This window comes from Mytilus californianus, unplaced genomic scaffold, assembly GCF_021869535.1.
Source record: "Mytilus californianus isolate M0D057914Y unplaced genomic scaffold, xbMytCali1.0.p SCAF_1, whole genome shotgun sequence".
Taxonomy (NCBI): domain Eukaryota; kingdom Metazoa; phylum Mollusca; class Bivalvia; order Mytilida; family Mytilidae; genus Mytilus; species Mytilus californianus.
Window position 1 is genome coordinate 20,042,285 of NW_026262581.1, and position 8,995 is coordinate 20,051,279.

Genomic DNA, 8,995 nt, shown 5'->3' on the forward strand with positions numbered 1-8,995 from the left:
ATTTTAGTTCATTTATATATTTTGGAGAATAGTGTGACGTCCATTTTCACTGAACTAGTACACAATTTTATTTAGGGGCCAGCTGAGGACCACCTCCGGGTGCGGGATTTTCTCGCTGTGTTGAAGACCCATTGGTGGCCTTCGGCTGTTGTCTGCTCTTTGGTCGGGTTGTTGTCTCTTTGACATATTCCCCATTTCCATTCTCAATTCTATGTATCTGAATACGGAAATGATTTGGAATGATTATTACCAATGAAACAACTAGCCGCAGACGTTCAAATGACAGGGATTACACTTACATGATACCATACGGCGTGTAACAATGAGCTAATCCTATATCGTATACTTTTATTTATCATAGAATCTGAGAAAACTAAACGTTTAACATTACAAAAGAGAAAACTTACGGTATAATCTAGACAATTGAATTAAACAAAATAAGAATTTGGCACACAACCAACAACAACTGTATGTGTTGGGCTAACTGCTCCTGGTATATCAAAAAGTGGCGATTCCAAAGGGACATTCCAACTCATAAGTCGATAACAAACTAACAATTATATGGCAAAAAACGAAAAAAATGTCTAAAGACAAAAAACGGTATACAAAACACAACACACGTTATTCACGACATTTTTCTTTGTCTTTGTTATCGCCCACACTCCCCTTATTGAACCAATGACAGTGCTGTAGCAACACAACATTTTAGACCACAAGTACGTATGAGTCAAAAACGGCTTTTGTTATCAGATTGGTACTAAGCAATAAAAAACCATTACAAACAAATTTGGGCAGCTAAATTTTAATTTATAAATTAATTAGTTTCCAATGCTTAAATGTCAATCATTATAATTTATTTGCTAAAAGATATTTTCGAAAAGCTATCTACGCAGACACCTATACCGAGATCCATACCAACAATGATTTAAAAAGAAGAGGGACCGTATCTCAATGTCAAAATGTACTGACTTTCGTGTTTATACGACCGTCGAAGACGAGACGTATTGTGGTATACTAAAGTCTGTTTGTCCATCCGTCCGTCAACGATAAATCTTTAACTAAAGTTCATGTGATTTTAACGCAACAATAGGATAGACGGAAGAAAGCTTCCTTTCGATTTTGAAACATTTGTGCTGTGTCCTTTCAGAGTTACGAGATTTTAACCATTTGAATTAAAGCAGTTTTGCACATATCGCTCACTAGCTCCAGTATGGCTTAGTTCATTTTCTCAAAACTTTACATTAGTGTTGGAACTCATATAAGAAAGCCACCTTTTAGTTTTAGGATTTCTTATTTTTCCGTTCCAGAGATACGGGACCTTAACCGTTTGAATAAAAGCATTTTTTCGCATATCGCACTTTAACTCCTGCATGCTTGAGTTGATTTCTTCAAAACTTTATATAATTGATGGGATTGATAAAAGGAAACGTTTTTTTTTTTTTAATTTTCTGACTTTTGGTTCCTGAGACTTTAACCGTTTGAATTAAGGCATTTTTTTCACATATCGCGGAACAATTCCAGTATGCCTAGATTGAGTTAATTAATACTTAACTTAATTGTTAAAAAAAGATAAAAGATAGATCCATTTCAGAGTGTCATTGTCAGATTTAAGTAAAATTTTCATATGTTGTACCATAACTTGAGTTTGTTTAAATTGATTTACTGATAACTTTACATAATTGTTGGAATTGGTAAACATATTAGAGCGTTATATATTTTTTAAATCCGATATGTCATTTCAGAATTATAGGGTTTAGACCGTCAGATAAATAAAAGGCGTTTTTTGTTTGTCATGCACCACCTATAGTATGCTTGGATAAAGTTACTGCAACTCAACACGGTTGCTGGTTTTGGTGAAAATACTCTTCTGATTTAAAATTTTTTTCTGCTTTGTTATTTGTAAGTGTAAGTAATGTGACTTTCCACAGTCATAATTTTCAGAATACTTATATGCCTTATGGTATCCTCATGCATATTTTTCTGCCTCTAAACACAAACCTTCTGAATAACCCATTTTATTTCAATAATTTCAATAGGCACATAAGAGCGCAGATGTTCATTTATGTTTGGGCAACAGTTGTGCTAATGCAGTAACACCAACACTTTCAGCATTCTCTGTTGCTGCATCTGCTGATAGCTGCTGCTGGTGGTTTAAGGTTTCAGCATTACCCTCTGGTGGCGAAGATGTCGTCTGCTAAGGAGTCGACATCTTTCCTTTCGTTAGAGGGAAGATTAGCGACGACCTCATCGCGTTTCTCATCTATTTCTGGCCTTTCATTTTTGGTTTCCTTGGACACTAACATCTTAAGAAAAATGCAGGAAGGTTTTGCGGTTGAACATACACTTGGTAAATCGAAGTGCTAAAAGGGGCACTGTGAAGACAGCCAAAGATCAAATTAACTATCTGTGCAAGGTTAGTTTATGGTCGATCTCAGCCAATCTCCTAGAGAAAGTATTTTATTATACTTTATGCAAATTTCTTATAATATCCATTCATTTCATTGGACACGCGACATTTGTTAATTTTCACTTACCTATCATAAATCCCGCCCACTCATAGTAACATGTGATAATATTAGCAGCAGGTGCTAATGCCTAAAATTAATACCCGCTGAGCCCGAAGTTTGCCGATCCAGAACAATTAACACCCGCTCTGGCTGAGGTTTTCCACTTCTTATTCCTACATCATTTCTGTCGTTTTGTAGTTGTTATTAGTACACTATATTAATCTATGACTTTATATTTTTACAATTGTCCTTCTAATAACATAGTGCACACTTGAATCATAAGGCATTCAGTATAATAAAAAAAAATCATACTGCCCTTAGATGAATGTGTTAGTGTGATTCAGAAATCGTCTTGGGCGATAATTTGTACCCTCGTGTGTTAATCTACCATCTATAGTCTTGGTTCTAAATTGTTTCAAAAGTCGGATTTCCAACTATTATTTCGTATAAAAACGCATTTTCTTAAAGAATTGTCAAAAAATAACTTGAGTTCCTATTTCAATGAAATTTTTAATGGTAAACTCATGAATGAGTGGTTTTTATGGTCATGACTGTAAATATTCACATTTTAAGTACTATGCTGAGAACCTGCTTTACACGTCTCTGTTTCTGTGGAAAGTTCAACTTATTAATACAAACCCCCCCCCCCCCCCCCTCTTCCTTTTTGTTTTTAATAATAAGGTCGGTCCATTCTCATCTACTAAATTAGAGTCAGTAACAAATAATTGAAAATAAATGTTTTATATGGTTTTTATGTAACAGACAAGTATTGCATTCATAATTGGCGAATAAGTATACTTGAATTATCTACCAATAAGTCCTGTAGTAAATGTCCGTCCGTCTCTAATAGACATTTTTGAAAACTTATCAATACTGACGATTACACCTATATCTAGAACGACAGGTAAACTTGTGAAAAGGGGTCATCTCAAGGTGTATAATGACCAACGTCATTTATATTAAATGTATCTTATTTACAAGCATTATGAAATAGCTCCAGTTTTAAACTAGCGTCGTACACAGTACATGAAATATAAGGCATGCAGATGAAATTGTAACAGATCAGCTGAATTATCTATTGCAAATGATCCTACAAATTAATGTAAGATGCAGTCACAGACATAAATATATTATAAGTACGTCTGAATCAGTGACGACTCTACAACCGATTTTATCTATCAGTGATGTTGATACAAGGCTGAAAATACATTCTGTATATATAAAATATATAATTATGCAAAACAAATTTCTTTATAAAGGGGTCTAAATACAGCACACATAACTTATTCCAAAAGACCAAAACAGTGAAAAAGTATATTTTAACAAAACACATTTCATAATACTATGAGTATGCATGTACAACAAGCAAATTCATTAGATACTACATTAACTATAGATAAAGAGAGAGAAAAAAAGTAGACGTAAGGATTGAGACATCATATTTTTCTGTGATGATAACCTATGTTTTGATGATGATGACCGTACGTGCCAGTATTAATAACAGATCGTGAAGGTATAAGAAAGTTTTTAACCTTTTAATAAAGTCTTAAACATGTTTGAAAATTATGAGATGATGTTGTTCGTTCGAAAGTTCAAGGTCTCCGCAAGTAGCCCTTTCCAGTTGTGAACATTACATTCCAGCAGCGCCTGCATACAGAGTATATATCTCCCAATTGATACGATATTCCCTGGCTTGTATTTTCTATCATGATTTCCTTGATTAAGGTTGCTGCTCACATGAAAGTTAATAAACCAAGAGTTCCAAATGGTAAAGTTGATATCATCCCTTCGTAAATTTTACGGACGCCATCACGAGTTGTTTTAACTTTATAGAATATCCGTTTCACAGATGATATCGGATACGTTCCTTATGTCGTAACTACAATCCCGTTCCTTTTTCCCAAATGTGACTTATCGAATTAGACTATTTACCGGATTTGTAATAAAATGAGCTATACGACACTGGCATTACAATCTGCTTACCCTTCCGGTGCACCTGAGATAACCCTCAGCTTTTGGTGGTCTTTCTGTTGCTTAGTCTTTAGTTTTCTATGTTTTCTCCTGTGTACCATTATTTGTCTGTTTGTCTTTTTCTTTATCATCCATGGTGTTGTCAGTTAATTTTCGATCTATATGTTTGAATTTCCCTCCAGTTTCTTTCGCCCTCTTTTAAAGTTTAATATCTAAAACATAGTTATCGGTCAGCCAATTCAGATTGCTGACTGAAGTGTCTCTACATGAAGTGTAATTTTGAACAACGTAGACTACCATTATCCAATTCTTTCTTATATTTGGATATAATTGAAATTAAAGGTTAATAATAAGGGGAAGTCTACAAAATAGAACAATGATATTTATACCAGTTCGCAACGGGTAATTGGTTATACTTTGTACACAATTGCATGTTTTTGATTCATATTATAGAACATCTGTAATTCTATGTTTGTATATATCATATCAAAATTCTAAACCAATCTCAGTGTAGAGAGTTTTAGTAAAAATTGGTTGAACTGTTTTCTAATAATTATTTCACACTTCGGTGGCATATTTAAAAATTGGTCTATTATAAAAAAGTTTGACAGTCGGTTTTTAATTTTACACAGAACATTAACTGTAAAATGGATAATATAAATGGAGAATGTGTCAAAGAGGCAACAACCTGACCAAACAGCAGAAAACCACCGAAGGTCACTATTTGGTCTTCAACTCAGCAAGAAAATCCCGCATCCAGAGGCGGGCTTACTCTGGCCCTTCAACAAAACTGTGTACTAGTTCGGTGAAAATAGACGTCATACTTAACTGTAAAACATATAAATGAACTAAAATTAAAAAAAAAAACATCCAAGATTAACAAAGGCCAGAGGCTCCTAACTTAGGACTTTTTACACTTGTAATTATTCTTTCAATATATGATTGTTCCATTTTTCTTCAACAATAAAAATAACTCCCAGGTACGCATGTGACTAATAGAGATATTTTTGTATCATTCATGGAAAAGTAGAGATCTGGTATCTCACTATTTGAAAATATCAGAATTTCTTTTTTATGAGGATTTAATGACATAAGCCATTCAGTTGGCTTATCATTCAGCTTTCAGGTTGCGATCGATCACAGATCTAATCTGTTGCTATCGTAACTAGAATAACTGAATGTAGTGTCATCTGCTAATAGCCGAGACCACAGTGATGTAAGCTAATCAGCAATATCATTGATATACAAAACGAAGAGTAGATGGACCAGAACAGATCCCTTGGGTACATCTGCTAACATTTACAAAGGGAAGGGGACGAATTGTGCAGCACTAACTGCTGTTTATTTTCTATCATGCAGATCATATTTAAATCACTGTAACAAAGGAAGGTATACCATTGAAGGGATCCTAAATGCTCTTAAACTTTGTACTTGTTTGGCTTTATAGCTTTTTTGATATGAGCTTCACTGATTAGTCTTATGTAGACGAAACGTGCGTCTGGCGTACTAAACTATAATCCTGGTACCTTTGATAACTATATACCATCAGCAACATAACACCAACCTATTTTTTAAAGATATTGCAAGCGTATATACAGTATATAAAGTCAAGATATTTTAATGAGACTATGGAATAAACAAGTTCGCGTGGACATAAATGTTAGTGAAGCCAAATACATAATGAAAACAGTTATAAAAATAACGAATTTTCTCCCTAAATGCGTACATGGAATAAATAGCCCGAATTCGATATTTTGCTAATCACTTTTTGTGAAACAAATCACCCAATTTTTTTTAAAGTAGTAGGCCCGGAAAACCCACTTTTCACCCAAAAATATAGCGTTTTAACATACTTGTTTAAAATGTAAACTTTTCTTTAAAAAATCACAAAAAAGTCGGTATTCAACCCGAAATCTAACCAAACCTTTGAACAGACTTATTTAGAAGGGATATCGTTACAATATTGTTGTAAGGTAATTAAAGATTGCATATTTTCGTATTAATATTGATTCACTCATACGGTTTTTGCATCGGAAATAAACACAATTATTCTAAAAACAGTTGTTGGCAAGATATGGGTTATGTTCTTCTCAGTATGATACTAAATCACTGGATACTAAACGGGAGGGATTATGGTTGATTTTCATATGGTGAAGATATAATCGTTCAATCAGTTGAGGTCTGGAGCTGGCAGGTCAATAACTAGAGGCTAGAGGTATAGGGGAGGGTTGAGACTCACAAAACATGTTCAACCCCGCCGTATTTTTGCACAAGTCTCAAGTCAGGAGCCTCAGGACTTTCATAGTCTTGTATGTTTTTTTAATTTTAGTTTTTAATATGATCTAATAAACTATGAATTTCGAAAAGCTATTAAATCTCAAAACAAGCAACTTTCAATTTGACTTAGAAAATCCGTACATATCTGTGGAAAATAAATATAAAATTTGTGAAAAGTCCCAAAGTCATCTAATGTATAATACATTTCTAAAAAATCATTAATCGCCAAAACCATTTACTTTAAATTTAACTAACTAGTATTGGATATGTCTAAAAATACATCCTATTAAAGGTATTAAAGGTATTAAAGGTAGTAATATCTATAAATAGCACCACGGGAAATTTGAATTATAAATACCCTCAAATGGTATATATAAATTTAGTCTCGTTGCACCAGAGTTATTGTTCTTAATGCAAACAATAACGTCTGGCTCTACATATGCATATGGAGCGTCTGGATGATCGAGACTAATATAAATTCCAAATGATTATTTTTTTTCATTGACATTCACAACATTGATTAAAGGTAAATAACTTTATCAACTTTTATTCGAATCTATCATCATCGCGATTTTTCTAAAGATTGGAAAATAATTATTTATCTATAGGCACATATGTATAGTACTAAATAAAAGCTTAATATTTCAACTTTTCACATCTGTTGATAGGAGTTGTTAAATAAATGGTTGAAAGTATCAAACTAATAATCATCATTTCTTTAAACCAATAATAGAAAAAATGTGTCGCTGTGTTGTTTTTGTTTTGTTTACATGATTCTTATAGTTTAATTGGCTTTTAATTGATACTGACTTTGAAATTAATAAATGGAATTCTATATTTGTACAATAAAGATATTAGCCGAATTGAAGGGTACTGTTTAAGTACCGTTTTAAAATGTCAGTTCATGTCAGAACGACTCATTTTATGCAAATGTGTTGTTTGTCTTTTAGGGTTTTGTTCAGTCCAATAGATACTAATGGATAAACTTGGAAACTTCTTGTCCATAATTAAAGCCGCTCGAGATTTAGCAGATGCACTGGGAGCATCTGGTGAAGGACAGGTAAGCAGTTTTAATTTGGTTTTAACTATTTGCAAGACTTTCCAAGTAACAGATGTGGATCCAGGATTTAAAAAAAGGGAAGGGTCATTATTAAGGAAATGTTAGTAATGGGTATTGTAAAAGGTATATAAATTAAACATTAGCTTCATAACTGTTGTATTTATCATTAAACGCATTGCCTTCTTGAAATTTATAGATTGATCGTGGTGATGGGAAGATTGTACACTGGTCATTTAAAAGTCAGATATATGCATTTCAGTTGCAATTTAGAGGTAAATGTGTGGATGAAACCACTGGAGAAACAGCAACTGCTACACAAGAAAGCAGAGGAGGTGCAATTGAGCATTCCATGAAAGACCTGTTCCAGAAGTTGGCATCAAGGAACGCATTATAACATTTATATATTTATTTTTTACTCAGTACTATGTTATGTATTATATATCAAAAAGTAGACATCCGGCCATTTTCAATTTCTATTTTGATTTTATATATTTTATGAAAAGTTGTGAATCTTATTAAACATTTAGATCTTTTAGTGAACTTGTATTTGCAAAATACACCCATACGGGTCAAGCAAACACATATACAAACATATATAATACAGAAAGTGAATAACAACAAATATCAACATAAACCATATTTAGTGAACTCAAGTTGTATCGTTCAGTTTTATTATATGTATTACACCTACTGTTATACTTTTGCCTATGGTTTTACAATTAAATCTAACTGATCGATTGTATATAACAAAAAATAAACAATAAATCAACTTGCTTCTTATTTTCGTGCAAACAATACCTACGTATAAGGCCAATGTAAAATGTCCACAAACCACCAGACACCAAGAACCGACTCCAATGTGTACGAGTATGTTGTATGCAATAATTACTGTTCTGTGTTTATTGCGAAACCCTCTTGTATATTTCCAATTTTACCATGCGGGACCTTTTATATATAGTCATGAGGTATTTTGTTCAATCTTTCCCGATGACATATATAGTTGCTTTTTGTGGTTTGATCTCTGGTTATCTCATTTGGTAATTAAGCTTCATCTCCTCATACAATGCATATATTTTGATTCAATCTGTACTTTTAGAAACAGACAAAATTGTTTCACATTTGCCATTCCGGAGCATTTGATAGCTGACTATTTGGAATGGAATTTACTGATGTAGAAGGC

At 33.1% G+C, this 8,995-nt stretch overlaps 1 long non-coding RNA gene across 1 annotated transcript; it reads left to right on the forward strand.

Moving 5' to 3' along the window:
• The first annotated feature begins 7,133 nt into the window (after window positions 1-7,133).
• On the forward strand, window positions 7,134-8,588 carry LOC127714754 (uncharacterized). Its single transcript, XR_007987938.1, has 3 exons — window positions 7,134-7,281; window positions 7,706-7,815; window positions 8,012-8,588. It is a non-coding gene; the product is annotated as an uncharacterized LOC127714754 (long non-coding RNA).
• Window positions 8,589-8,995: the final 407 nt, after the last annotated feature.